The sequence below is a fragment of the Heterocephalus glaber genome, unplaced genomic scaffold, assembly GCF_053883595.1.
Source record: "Heterocephalus glaber isolate CG9 unplaced genomic scaffold, H.glaber_assembly_v1.0 deba00001606, whole genome shotgun sequence".
Classification (NCBI taxonomy): domain Eukaryota; kingdom Metazoa; phylum Chordata; class Mammalia; order Rodentia; family Bathyergidae; genus Heterocephalus; species Heterocephalus glaber.
The window spans coordinates 30,832,546-30,848,213 of NW_028258377.1; the positions used below are offsets into that span (position 1 = coordinate 30,832,546).

At 37.3% G+C, this 15,668-nt stretch overlaps 1 protein-coding gene across 5 annotated transcripts in view; it reads right to left on the reverse strand.

The window, feature by feature from the left end:
- Nucleotides 1-15,668, reverse strand: part of LOC101699615 (spermatogenesis-associated protein 31A6-like) — a 791,892-nt gene that overhangs the window by 649,394 nt on the left and 126,830 nt on the right. For all 5 annotated transcript variants that reach the window (XR_015444821.1, XR_015444823.1, XR_015444822.1 and 2 more), the window contains exon 4: nucleotides 4,155-4,220. The gene's annotated coding sequence lies outside the window, so the exon portion shown is untranslated. The remainder of the gene's footprint in view (nucleotides 1-4,154; nucleotides 4,221-15,668) is intronic.

Below are 15,668 nucleotides of genomic sequence, written 5' to 3' on the forward strand. Positions count from 1 at the left end.
CTGCTAATCCCCTTCCTAGGTGCTCAGGGGTTCCTGAATTGTAGTCTCCCAAATAGATCTTTCTTACCCAGATAGCTGTCACTCGTTCTGAATATTTGCAACTCCCCTCGCCCACTACGTCCTGATTCTGAGACAAGCATCATCATATGCTCATCTCAGAGTCTGAAAAGCTAGATGTTACTAGTGGTTAGCCTGGTACCACCTCTTCCAGGTAACATACATGAATTTTTATAGGAACATCCTGAGATATTTTTCTAGTACTCTGGTTAAGAATTCTAATGATGAGGATGTTTAAGTGACAGAAAATTTATAAAAAATGTTGGAGACATATTCCTAAAAGTACACCTGGCAAAGCATTTGGTTCACTTGTTTGTAATGCAGGGCTAATCATCTCCTGAGTTCATCCAAATAGATTTTGTGGGTTTATGTGACATGCTTCTCCTGAAAAAGAACTCCTATGTCAGAAGTCTTCCTCCAGAAGAGTCCTGTGCTCACCTGTGGTTTACTACCCGCCTCTAATTGTGTTCCTTGTAGAATGCACTATTAAATCAAGTCTAGCCATCCCTTTCCATTTAGGAAAGAAGAGCATCTGCTTAATGATAGTTGCTGTCCTCTGTATATTCAACAGGCAAGCTAACCACACTAACAACACCAAAATCTCAGAGGCTTAACACAGCAAAAATTTGTTTCATGTAAAGTTTAAGCAGTTTTCTGGCAACTAAGAAGCACATGTGTCTTTTATCTGGGGCTTTGCTATCTGCAGTCCATAGCTTCCAAAATTCCCTGGGCTTCAACTCAGTCCAAAGAAGGTAGAACGGGGAGTCAGAAGAGGTCTGTCCCACAGGCCAAGTGTAGAGGTGGTAGGTTGCAACCCACAGGCGAGTGACCAGAAATCAGTGCATGCCCACATCCTATGGGCAGGGAATACTAAGAAACTCAGCTTGACTTTGTGCTTGGCAAGAAAGGAAGTAATACAGTCAGCTCTCCCTCTCCTCAGTTTCTACATCCAAAGATTCAACCACTCTCAGATTACAAATATGGAGAAAACAAAAATGTGTCTGTACTGAACATGTATAGACTTTTTATTATTCCCTAGCCAACACAGTAAAACAACTATTTACATAGTATTTATATTGTGTGATGTATTATAAGTAATCCAGGGATGATTTAAAGTATAAAGGAGGACGTGTGTAGGTTGCATGAAAATACTACACCATCTTACATAAGGAATCTGAGCATCCAAAGATTTTGGTATTGTAAGTAGATCTGGAACAAATTTCCTGTGGATACTGAGGAAGGAGTTTATACTGAGCAGTCTCTGCCACCTTGTAGAGAGCTGATGACTATGAACTCACCCCAAATAGGCCCATTACAGATCCCCTGCTACAGCAGACCACATCTGACCCAGATTGGGTCTTTTCTAACAGCTTTCTTTGTGGGTTTTAGTTGGCGAGGCTAAAACCATAACCCTTGGGTACATAAAACCTGAAGACCTGGATACTCTCTGTTATGATACAGTCATCCAGAAAAAATTATCTTCAGTTGGAGAAAAATTATATACTTTCCAGGACCTTTTAGCTTTCTAGAAAAACTGAATTTTCTCTCTAGGATTTTCTGCCCTCTCACTCCCCCCTCAAAATAAAACATAGATACCTAAGTTGTGAGATCAGTGTACAAGTATGAAATATACAGGTCTCTGGAAAGTGCCCCCTGCCTTCCCTGTTTAAGCCCAAATAATATTCTCTAATATTTACCTACAACATTTATTTTTGGTGGGCCACTTCACAATAAACTACAATCAATGGAGGACCAATCCAAGGAATCACAAAGACTCTTTGATCCAGGGATCACTTTATCAAGGTGCTCACCACTGATTGTCCAAGACCACCTTCCTCATCCTCACAAAACCTTTACTGCTTTATTGCTTTCAATGAGACACCAATGAAGTGATGTCTGGTTTGTATTCATTCAATGGGATAATTATTAATTCTGTATCTTATTATTAATTTATGCAAGAAACTAAAGTATGGATGTTACGGTATGAATAATAGAGGACCAGGTTTTGAGTCACACTTTGAGAATCTCTGATATAATTGATTCCCACTCTCAACTAATGCCCATCTGGGGAGAACTATATACCCAGTTCACATTCTTCATCAACTCGCTCAAAATGACATTTTTAACACTGAAGATAAAGACAAATTTAGATTAGTGAAAATATTACAAGCAAAAACTTTGGAGGGGGGAACTTTAAGATCAAGAAGTCTTTTTGTCTCATAAATTGTTCTTGTAATCTCTACATTTATTGAGCATTTAATACTTTCCATGAACTATTCTAGATGGTATTACATATTTTATTCCATTTACTTCTCAAAGTCATCCAACAAGACAGAAACAATTCCTGCTTCCATTCTACAGATGAGATAGATGATGAATTATTTAAGGTTGCATTAATAATATGTCATATTTGTATTTTTATGAGGTAAGATATAAAAATATTTTACTTCCATTATTTCATTTGATCCTTATCACCACAGAAGAAGTAGGTGAATATGTCATATTCTTCCATTTTATAGAAGAGATAACTGATACTAAGAGAAGTTTGGCTATTTGAGCAACATCCCTCAAGAAATTTTGGGCCAGAACTGTATTCCATATGTCTTAACTTATAACCTCACTGCTCTACTGTATCAACCTGCTCTTCTCAGAAAAGTGCCCACAGTTCATTACTGTTTTGAGAAGAGCCATTTAAGAGTGGACCAAACCAAAAGAATTAAAGTGTGTCTTTACACTTCTTAGTAGTGCCTAACCCAAAGTCAAATAAAGACCACGTTACAAAATTTCTTTTACTTTGTGTTCATCACAAGATGACCACCATTCTGAATCCATGGTGACTGCTAAAACTCAAAGGATATTTCTAATGGTAATGGCCTTTCCATTAGAATACTAATATTGTACGATAAAACTTATCATCTATGAATTTAGCATATTGTATTGAGATTTTATTCTATGGAGTTATGTTTAGTGTATATAATTTGACCCAGTGCTCAGCCAGAGCTACATAATAAAGAACCATGTTTAAGACAGTTCCCCTACATTTCTGTAGATAATATCATTTAAAATCTAGTACTGAATTTTAAAATCCCAGAAATGAAAAGGGAAATAGTTGGTTAAATATTTGTTATTTATACATAGTGCACATACGTAAATCATAATAAAGGTCATTATAGACATTTCTACCCACCATTTTTAATGAAAACTAGCCTCTAAATCTGTATTACTATTTCAAGAAAAACAGAACTATTTTTACAACTGTTACCAAATGAACTACATGTTTCTATTCCTTTATCATGAAGGATAAACAGAAATGGAGAGAAGTCACATTTTGCAGTATTACTGATCATAAGAACATCTTGTGTTACTGCCTTTGCAATGCAGACCTCCAGTGATATACCTCAGGTTTGTGAGAATCTATACATATGAACTTATAAGAGAGGTGAAGCATAAAAAGGTTGATGGTCAGGAAAAGCCAGCAAGAAAAAAAGCACCTATTCATTGCTATTTATCACACTAGGAACAAAGGATAAAGTATTAGAACAAACAATCATTCCCTGATCTTATCTTCTGCAGAAATACCTGCTCATTTTCCCTCTCAGTCTAAGAACCAAGGCCAGGTCCCTGGACATAAAAATCTACCTACTTGGGCAAAGTATCCTAGGTAATTAAAAGTCAGTATGCTAAGCTTTTATGTAGGGTTACAACTATTATATTCACATTTGCCAAGACCTTGAGAATGTCTTAAACTGCCTAATAGAAATATAACTGCACTACTGCTTTCAATCATGCTCAGTAGCACAAGGAATCATCCCCTAGCAGGTCCATAAATAGAGTTCTTGACCTACCTAGTCTCTCTGACTCACTGACAGCTATGAGCTTAAGTGTATTTTGACCACGATCTAGAGATGCAAGTTCCAGTAAACATCAACTTCTTGACAAGAAAGAACAAATCCCAAGTCTACAGAATAAAGACTGCCTAGGAGACAGCCCCAGGGAAATACTACACAGTGCCTAAAACCTTTGTCTGCAAAATTCAGCTGAAAGCAAAACAAAACAAAAACCAGGAGTTTCTGCTACCTGTTAAAAGGAATACTTACCCACCGGGGATTTAGCTCAGTGGCACCATGCCTGCCTTGAAAGCACAAGGTCCTGAGTTCGATCTCCTGTACCAAAAGAAAAAGGGAGTATTTATCAATCAAAAATCATGGCCAGAGAAGATTGGCAACACATCTGAAAGATTACAGAAAGTACTTCCTTGAATGCAATTTAAATTAAAGTGCTTGATATACAGTTAGTTGGTGATTTAGTTGAGGGGAAAGTCCCTGAGTTTGGACTCCAGGGCTGACTTTGCACAAACTCATTAACAGCCTCAAGCAACTAACTGAAATGCTCTGGGTCTTCGTTGTCTCAAAGTTAAAACAATGGTGAGATAGTAGAATCATCTACAATCATCATTTGTTAAATTTTAAAAATATAATCATTATACTTGTTGGCCAAACCTAAAAATTTTACCCAATGATTTCTTCAAAATTTTCAGATAGATAATATTGAATTCTGCAAGGTTTTACCACAAGGGGAAAGCATATGCTATTGGATACAAGTACAAAAAATAATCCATAAAGAAAAGATTCTATAGTAAAAAGAAATTTGGAAAATAATATGTGCCATAACTTCATTTTTGGATGTTCAGAATTTACATTAGCATATTAAAGGCTCTAAGAAGTCCTAAAGTTAAGAGGTGATCCTTTGTTTAGCCCCATCCCTGAGTCCTGCTGACTTCCAAGTGCCTGTATCTGCGCCTCTTTGTCTGACATCTAATGCTAGTTGGTACTTGCTTATTGTAGCTCCCTGGTGTATGCACCCCATTTCTCTCTCTCTCTCTCTCTCTCTCTCTCTCTCTCTCTCTCTGTCTCTGTTTAAGTGGCTGTTTTGCTTGGTTTTAAAACAGGCCTGAAGGGCCAGCAATTTAGCTCAGTGGTTCCACCACCTGCCTCACAAGTGCAAGGTCCTGAGTTCAATCCCCAGTACCAAAAAGAAATTAAAATTAAAATTAAAAAAACAGGCCTGAAATATGAGGATTGGGGTATAAATATTCCGGTTTCCTTACTACTTAGTTCAGTAACCGTGTGACATGTATTTTACATTAATCCTCCACAGTTTCCCTATAGAATTAAGGTCTAGTCACTCACATTCTTTGCTGGTTTGACAAGATTCTCTTTATGGAATGTCTTCCCTTCCTTGTCTTACTTCCCTATTTCCCACCTCCTAAATAAACTACTTGTACACACATCCTACTGTAGAGTCTACTTCTGAGACAACTCAAACTAATATGGCTAATGTTTCCCACACATGTTTGATGACAGGTCATTATTCTCATAGCTATTTTTCAATTAGTCAAAATATTTCTGGTGTCCAATACAAACAGGCAAAAACAGAAAAAAATAATTTATTTAAACTAGGGGTAGGATTGTTTTTAGGCCTGACAGGACTCGGGATCTTGGACAATGTCATGATGAATCACTGTGTCTCCATTTCTGGGCTCTTCTTTCTTTGTGTTGGCTTCATTCAAACAGGCTCTCGTCACAAGACAGAAAGATGGCCATTAGTACTAAATTTACATCCTCTTTTTTCATCAATCTCAATGAAAAAGGCGCTTCTTCCTCCCTCTTCTTCCCTCCTTCCTTCCTTCTACCTCCAAATTTTTTCCAAAAAAGGCCCAGGAAGATTCACATTGGACAGTCTTTGGTCACAGGGTCATGCCTGCATTGGTCTCCCTGAGACTAGTGAAATGGAATGGACTGGTTGAACAGACCTGGGCCATGTCCCCACCTATAGAGCCTATGGACTCAGTCATACTCAACCTTCATGGACCAACCATGGAATAGCCAGAAAAGAAGGACAAGCTTCACAAATCAGCCTTGGAAGGTATAATTGGTTTTCAAATTATAAGACAATATAACACTGTCTTTTCAATTTTGTCCTGTTTCTTTTCTCTGCTCCTAAGCTCTTTCTCCTGAAGGACTCTCACTGAAGAATCTTATTTACATTATTTGAAAAGCTATTATACCATTCACTTTTTCCACTTTCCTTTGGTCATTCACTGCTTTAAGAAGGATCCTATGGTGTTTCTATTTTAGAGGCCCTTAACAGTTACAACTATTGATGTTTGTCACATGATTTCAGAGTTTCTTGGTCTACCATTAGAGAAGTCTACCAATGTCATGCAGCTTTTCAAATACACAATACTGTCCGTTGAATTTCCAGCCATGGTCTTTGCTAAGCTTATGTGTATGCAAGACTAGAAAGGGATATGGATCAATTAAGTGCTGTTATTCATAAATTAAGTGGCCGCACTCCTCCTGCCCAAATGCATTCCATGTGAGCAGAGTCTCATGTTCCTGAGTCTCTACTATCTTCCAGGTATCCTAAAAAAGCTTCAGACCTACATAGCCCAGAAAGGGAAAACTTAGTTATGAAAACTTTTAAAAGTTCACCAATAGAGGCCACTAAATCAATGGTGGTACATCAGTTCCATTCTGCTACTAAAAAGCATTCTTCCAAAGAATGTTAATCATGTAGGAAAATGCCAATAATAAAATTTTTTAAATAATGAAAAAAGATACACAATTAACTGTAATATTCTATCTCTGGACAAGATAGGATTATACATGGTTTTGTTGGGGTTTTTGTATTTTTTTTTATTTTCTCAAGTTTACTATATCTAGATCTGTTGCTTTATAATCAGGAAAAAAACAACAAATACTAAATATTTTTAGAGGTTGAAGTGCTGAGACCAACTAGTTCATTACTACAAAAATAAGAGCCCTGGACTCTCTTCCTCTCTATTCAATATGTATTATTACTTCCGTGTTATACATACTTATGTTGCCCCACACATTGCAACCTCTCAGACCATCAATGATACATCTTGACTTCTTTACTGTCCACAAAATGCTTAGTACTGTGCTTTGAACAAAATAGATGTTCAAGAAAAATACGGTGAATTGATTTATGACAACACAGTGGTAACAAAATTGGTATGATTAGACTGAGACCATGAGGGACATTGAGAACTGGGTGTTCAGTTACTCTGGAAGCTTGAAACTTCAGGAGAAGACCAAGTGTTAGGGCTTGCATCGAGATATCCCCTCAAAGCCTCATACGCTCATAGATGGAGCTTTTCGGAGGTGGCTGGATCTAGAGTGTGTGATACTGGGATTCAGGGTGTGTGATAACTAAATGGTTTATTATAGTTCTGGGTGTGGATAATGGAAGCCCAGTCTGGATGTGAGTGGCACCAATCAACAGGCTTATAGCTTGGACTGAATATAAAAAGAATCTGCTGCTTCCCTGTCTCCTACCTGCTCTGCTATAGGCTCTTTCTCCTCTTCGATGCCCCTCTGCCATGCCACTCTGCCTTGGAGCCAGCTGACCATGAACTGAAACCTATACAAGCTGTGAGCTGAAATAAACCTTTGCTCCTTTAACTTTGGGTGTTGGGTATTTTGTCTCAGCAACAAGAAAAAAGTAAGTGAGACACTAAAGAGACAGGGGTCACCGAGCTAATAGCCCTGATAGCCAAGATGGCAATAAAATCTGAGACTCGCTATTCTGACTTTATTCCAAACAGGGTGGTCTAAGAAGCAAATGGGCTTTGTGGTTACCCAGAGTCACCCCCTGCATACCCCAGCTCCAGATGGTTTGACTAAAAATAATTTGAACAGAGAAACAGCACAATTCATGCCAGCAATAAAGGATTTGTTAGAGCAACCCAGGCCCACAATAGAATGCCTTTTTAAATGTCTTTTTATTGTTTTTGCCTAATTTCAAAAACAATGCATTTCACAGAGAAACATCTTAGATGACTAATAAGCATATCAAACTTACCGTGTCCAAAACAGCTTCTGGCCTTGCCTCCCAAACTTCGTCTCTTTATAGACTTCCCCATCTTAATTAACACAATTCCATTCTTCTAGCTGCTCAGGCCTAAAAATTGGATTAATCCCCAACTAATCTCTTTACCTCATATCCCATATCATATATAGATATAATATTTATATATATACACACACACACATATATACATATCCAAGTCTTGTAGATTCTAACTCCAAATTATAGCAGTATTCCAATTGCCATGTACAACTTTAACTAATAGTACCTTGATCTAAGTCACTATCACTTCTCATCAGTCATCTCTTGCTTCCACCATTGTCCCTGCTATGGATTATTCCCAATGGCACAATCACAGTGGTGCATATAAAGTGTCGTATTATGTCCTATTTCTGCTCAGAACCTCCTACTGGACTTCCATCCCAGAATAAAATCTAAGTCTTCATAATGGTCTTTGAGGCTCCACAGGATCTGATTCTCTAATTACCTCTCTGACTTGCTCTCTCCTACTCTTCATGCCTGACTCCACAACTGCCACTCTGCTCCTTGTAAACCACACCCCCTATACACACACACACACACACACACAAACACACATGCACACACCAGGGGTGCTCCTCTGGTAGGCCTTTTGTACTTGCTATTCCATCTGCTGGCTTACTTTTTCCCCAGATATCTAAGATATCTATCTGGCTCATGCCCAAATTTCGTACAGATTTTTACTTAAAAGTTACCTTGACAGTGACTTCTCCTTAAGATTTTATTTTAAATTGGAACCCCAATCTAGCATACTCTAGCCTCCTTCCCTGCTGTATTTTTCTCAGCAGTAATTGTGGCTTTCTAACCTATGATATATCTAACCTAATCATTTCAGTTGGCTTTCCTACACCTGCTGGTATACACCTTCAATTTGTCTTGCTTCTACATTGCTATATACCCAACTGAAAGGATAAGGCTAACATTTAACAGGAATTTAATAAAATATTGTTGAATTGATTTACAAAATAAAAGTAAAAAAAATTATTCAATTCTACCCACCCAGAGCAAACACTAATATACCTTGATGTACATTTACGTCCAAAATATTTTGTCCAATATTTTTCTTATACATTATAGTTATTTGAGAAAGAAACGTTTCTATCATATATATGTTGAAACAAATACATTTATTTCATCACTCCTTGAGCCATGAGATAGATCAATGTTTCAACTAAATTCAATTGTTATAATTTTCCACTTCGAAAAACACCAAAGAATAAGAGTAATGGCCTGATAAAATGAATTTGAAATATAACAGTAAATAAGAGAGGAAAATTGCCAAGTCAAATTTTTTTAAATTTTATTTTATTGGTACATTTTAGGCATACAATAAAATGGCATTCATCATTGGAAATTTGCACCTTCACATAATCTCTCTTGGTTCTTATTTTTTCCCCATTCCCCTGCCCTCCCTTTAACCCCTCCATCCCTCCTTATTTACAAAGACTTTGTTTCCATGTTTTCATTTTCTCATATTAATTCCATTCCCTTCTTTCCTTTCCCCTACCCCTCCCACTTCCTTCCCCTTTGCCCCTTTTCTTCCTATTTCACATTATCCATTATAACTTCTAGTCCTTATTTACACTTTCAGTTTCTCACACTAGAGAAACTATTCCATATTTATGCATGTATGTCCTATTTATTTCACTTAAGAGCATCGTCTCATTGTGCATTCATTTACCCATAAATGTCTCTAATTTCTCATTTTTTATGGCTGAGTAGTACTCCATTTTATAAAAAAACCACATTTTCTTTATCCAGTCTCCAGTTGATGGGCATTTGGGCTGTTTCCAAGTTTTAGCTATTACAAACTGTGCTGTTATGAACATGGGGGCACAGGTATCACTGTGGCATGATTCTTTTAATTCTTTGGGGAAGATACCCAGCAGGGGAATAGGTAGGTCAAATAGGACTTCCAGTCCTAGTTCTTTGAGGTATCTCCATACTGATTTCCACAGTGGTTGCACCAGTCTACACTCCCACCAACAGTGGAGCAGTGTGCCTCTTTCCCCACAGCCTTGCCAGCATTTGTTATTGGTTGATTTCATGATAGCAGCCATTCTTTCCGGAGTGAGTTGCAATCTCAGCATTGTTTTCATTTGCATCTCTTGAATGACCAATGATGCTGAACATTTTTCAATATGTTTCTTTGCTATTTCTACTTCTTTGTGTGAGAAATGCCTGTTCATTTCAGATGCCCATTTTTGGATTGGGTCTTTAAATTTGGGAGGTCTAAATTTAAAGACCCAATCGAAAAATGGGCATCTGAAATGAACAGACATTTCTCACACAAAGAAGTAGAAATAGCAAATAAATACATGAAAAAATGTGCAACATCACTGGTCATTCAACAGATGCAAATGAAAACAACACTGAGATTCCACTTCACTCCAGAAAGAATGGCTGCTATCATGAAATCAACCAATAACAAATGCTGGCCGGGCTCTGGGGAAAGAGGAACCCTGCTCCACTGCTGGTGGGAGTGTAGACTGGTGCAACCACTGTGGAAATCAGTATGGAGATACCTCAAAGAACTAGGTCTGGAAGTCCCATTTGACCCTGCTATTCCACTGCTGGGGATCTTCCCCAAAGAATTAAAAGAATCATACCACAGTGATATATGTGCACCCATGTTCATAGCAGCACAGTTTGTAATAGCTAAAACTTGGAAACAGCCCAAATGCCCATCAACTGGAGACTGGATAAAGAAAATGTGGTTTTTTTATAAAATGGAGTACTACTCAGCCATAAAAAATGAGAAATTAGAGACATTTATAGCTAAGTGGATGCACATTGTGGCAATACTCTTAAGTGAAATAAATAGGACACACATGCATAAATATGGAATAGTTTCTCTAGTGTGAGAAACTGAAAGTGTAAATAAGGACTAGAAGTTATAATGGATAATGTGAAATAGGAAGAAAAGGGGCAAAGGGGAAGGAAGTGGGAGGGCTAGGGGAAAGGATAGAAGGGAATGGGATTAATATGAGAAAATGGAAAAACAGGAACAAAATCTTTGTAAATAGGGAGGGCTGGAGGGGTTGAAGGGAGGGCTGGGCAAGGGTGAAAAATAAGAACCAAGAGAGACTATGTAAAGGTGCAAATTTCCAATGATGAATGTCATTATATTGTATACCTAAAATGTACCAATGATTAGAATGAATAATCGATGATGTAAAATAGGAAGAAAAGGTCCAAAGGGGTAGGGGTAGTGGGAGGGGCAGGGGAAAGGAAAGAAGGGAAAAGAAAAATGCTGAGAAATGGAAAAAATGGAAATAAAGTCTTTGTAAATAGGGAAGGGTGGAGGGTGTGAAGGGAGGGCTAGGAATGGGGAAAAAATAAGAACCAAGATGCGTTATGTAAAAGTACAATTCCCAATGAGAAATGTAATTGTGTTGTATACCTACAATGTACCAATAAAAGAATTTAATACAATAAATAAATAAATAAATAAATAAATAAATAAATAAATTTGGGAGGTCTGATTTTTTAAAGTTCTTTATCAATTCAAGATAGTAGACCTTTGTCTGAGGAACACCTGGGGAAATTTTTTATCACATTGTGGGTTGTCTCTTCACTCTGTTGGTGTTTTCTCTTGCTGTGCAGAAGCTTTTTAGTAAGAAGAGATCCCACTTGTTGATTGTTTGTGCTAGTTCATGGGCAACTGAGGTTTTGTTCATAAAATCTTTTCCTACACCAATGCCTTCAAGAGTTCTACCTAACCTCTGGTCCAGCCAGTTCAGCCTTTCTGTTTTAATATTTAGATCTGTGATCCATTTCGATTTTAGTTTGGTGCATGGTGAGAGATACAGGTCTAGTTTTAATCTTTGGCAAGTTGAAACCCAATTTTTCCAGCACCATTTATTAAAGAGACTATCTTTCCTCCAGTGAGGATGGTTGGCACCTTTGTCAAAGATGAGGTGGCTGAATGTGTCTGGACTTGTTTCTACATCTTCTAATCTGTTCCACTGGTCTTCAGGTCTATTTCTTTGCTTCTACCATACTGTTTTTATCACAGTAGCTTAGTAGTATAATTTCAAGTTGGGGGTTGTAATACCCCCTTGCCATGTCTCTGTTACCTAGAATTGCTTTTGCTATTCTGGGTCTCTTCTTGTTCCAAATGAATTTTTGGATTGTTTTCTCAAGGTCCATGAAGTATGCTTCTGGGATTTCAGTTGGGATTGCATTGAATCTATATAGCAGTTTTGGAAGTATAGCCATTTTCAATATGTTGATCCTTCCTACCCAGGAGCAAGAGATGTCTTTCCATTTTCTGATATCATCTTCAATTAATCTTTTCAGAGTGCTATAGTTTTCAGAGTAGAGGTCTTTGATTTCTTTTTGTTAGGTTGATTCCTAGGTATTTCAGTTTTTGGATGCTATTGTGAAAGGAATTTTGGCCCTATTTCTCTCTCAGTGACTCTGTTGTTCGTGTAGACAAAAGCTATTAGTTTTTGTGTATTGACCTTGTATCTAGCTACTTGACTGAATTTGGTTATTAAGTCTAGAAGACTTTTGGTGGAGTTCTTGGGGTCTTCTATATAGAGTATCATGTCATCAGCAAATAATGACAATTTGACTTCTTCATTTCCTATCTTTATTCCTTTTATTTCTTTCTCTTGGCTAATTGCTATAGCTAATGTTTCCAAAACTCTATTGAACAGGAGTGGTGAAGTGGACATCCTTGTCTTGTTCCTGATTTTAGTGTGAAGAATTTCAGTTTTTGACCATTTAGTATGATACTGGCTGTTGGTTTTTCATAGATGGCTTTTATCAAATTGAGGTAGAGACCATCTATTCCGATTTTTTGTAGGGTTTTTATCATAAATGCATGTTGGATTTTGTCAAATGCTTTTTCTACATCTATTGAGATGGTCATATGGTTTTTGTCCTTGGCTCTATTGATATAGTGTATTACATTGATTGATTTGCGTATGTTGAACCATCCCTGCATCCCTGGGATGAATCCCACTTGGTCAGGGTGTGTGATCTTCTTGATGATCTTCTGCATTCTGTTTGCCAGTATATTATTGAGGATTTTTGCATCTATGTTCATTAGTGAGATTGGCCTATAGTTCTCTTTTTCAGTTGGGTCTTTCTCTGCTTTGGGGATCAAGGTGATGCTTGCTTCCAGGAATGAATTCCAGAGTATTGCTTCCCTTTCAATTTTGTTGAAGTGTTTAAACAGTAGTGGCAGTAGTTCTTCTCTAAATGCCTTGTAGAATTCAGTGATGAAGACATCAGGACCTGGGCTTTTCTTAGTTGGTAAGTTTTAATTACATTTTCAATTTCATTGATTGATATTGGGTTGTTTAGAATTTTTAGGTCTTCTTCATTCAATTTTGGTAATTCATATGTATCTAGAAACCTGTCCATTTCTTCTGTGTTTTCCAACTTATTGGCATATAAGTTCTCAAAGTAGGTATTGATGATCCTCTGGATTTCTGCTGGGTCAATTGTAATTTCATCCTTTTCATTCCTAATTGCATGGATTTGAGCCTTTTCTTTCCTTTTTCTGATAAAGTTGGCTAAGGCTTTGTCAATTTTGTTGATTCTTTCGAAGAACCAACTCTTGGCTTCATTGATTTTTTGTATCATTCTCTTAGTCTCCATTGCATTGATTTCTCCTCTGATCTTTATAATTTCCTCCCTTGCATGAGCTTTGGGGTTGTCCTGTTCTTCTTTTTCTAGACGCTTGAGGTTCAGTATCAGGTTGTTTAATTGGGCTCATTCTGTTTTCCTAATATGTGTATTTACTGCTATGAATTTCCCTTGTAAGACTGCTTTCCTTGTTTCCCATAGATTCCGATATGTTGTATTGTCATTGTCATTTAATTGAAGGAACTGTCTGATTCCTTCTTTAATTTCCTCTGTGACCCATTGGTTACTCAGAAGTGTGTTGCTCAATTTTCATGTGTTTACGAAATCCTTACACTTTCTTTTGCTGTTAATCTCCAAATTCATTGCACTATGGTCTGACAATATACAGAGGATAACTCCAATTCCTTTGCACTTATTTAAACATGTTCTATGAGTGAGTATGTGGTCTATTTTCGATAATGACCTGTGTGCAGCTGAAAAGAATGTGTATTCTGATTTTGTGGGGTGGAACACTCTGTAAACATCTGTTAAGTTCATTTGTTCAAGAGTTTGACTGAGCTCTAGTATTTCATTGTTTCTGTTTTATCTAGTTGATCTATCTATATGTGAGAGTTGGGTATTGAGGTCCCCACTACTCTTGTATTAGTGCTTATATGATTTTTCAAGTGCATTAGTGTTTGTTTTACATAGTTGGGTGCACTAGTGTTTGATGCAAATATATTAATAATTGTCATCTCTTTCTCTTGGATTGTTCCCTTTACAAGGATGTAGTGTCCTTCTTTGTCTCTCTTAATCAGTGTGAGTTTGAAATCCACTTGATCTGCAAAGAGGATAGCAACTCCTGCTTTTTGGGGGGTTCCTGTCACATGGAGTATTGTTTTCCACCCTTTAACTTTCAGTCTGTGCGTTTCTTTTTGAGTTAAGTGTGTTTCTTATATGGAGCATATTGTTGGATCTTGCTTCTTGACCCATTCTGCCCATCTATTTCTTTTGATTGGTGAATTGAGACCATTAACATTGATGGTTATAATTGATACGTATTGACTTATCTTTGTCATGACTTTTTCTTTCTGTTGGATTCTCCCCCTTTGCATTTAATTTCTTGTTGTTCTCGACAGATACATTCTGCTCAGCTTCCTGGGATTGTGATCCTTGTTAGCTTCTCCTAGGATATTGTCTCAAATTTTTTGGAGTGTTGGTTTGGTATTCATGAAGTTCCAAAGGTGCTCTTTGTCATGAAAGTATCTTATTTCTCCATCCATTTTGAAAGATAGTTTTGCAGAGTACATCAATCTGGGTTGGAGGCTGTTTTCCTTTAGGGCTTGAAATACATCACTTCAAGCTCTTCTTGCCTTGAGGGTTTGTGTTGAGAAGTTTGCTGTGATTCTGATGGGCTTTCCTTTGTATGTGATTTGTTTCTTTTCTCTAGCTGCTTGTAGTATTTTGTTCTTCTGTTGGGATTCTGGAATCTTAATAATTACATGCCTATGTGTAGATTTTTTTTGATCAGAGCTAGTTGGAGTCCTATATGCCTCACTTATCTGTATGTCAAGTTCTTTTCCCCTGCTTGGGAAGTTTTCTGACATCACTTCTGTGAAGAGTTTTTTATGTCATCTGCACTCTCTGTTTCTTCATTGACTCTGATCAGTCTTATGTTATTCTTCTTTGCATTGTCTAGCACTGCTGGATTGATTTCTCATGGTCCCCTACAATTTTAAAGCAATTTTTCTTTTCCTGGTCACTAATTGCAATCTTATCTTCTATATCTGAAATTCTATCCTCACATTGGCTCATTCTGCTGTGTAAACTTTCAATGAAGTTTTTAATCTCCTGGAAATCTGTTCCCATCTGTTTTATGGATTCTATTTGTTTCCTATGTTGGGATTCCATCATGTTCCTCAGCTCCTTTCTATATTTATTAATCATGTCTTGCACTATAGGCACAATCTCTGCTGTTATCTGAGAAATTATTTCTGATTTCATTTTTTCGAGATCCTGTTTTGTTGCTAGTTCAGGGTGTCCAGGTGGTTGAGTATCAAGAGTGTTCTATCTCCTTTCCCTTTGGGTTTGCTGTAGGT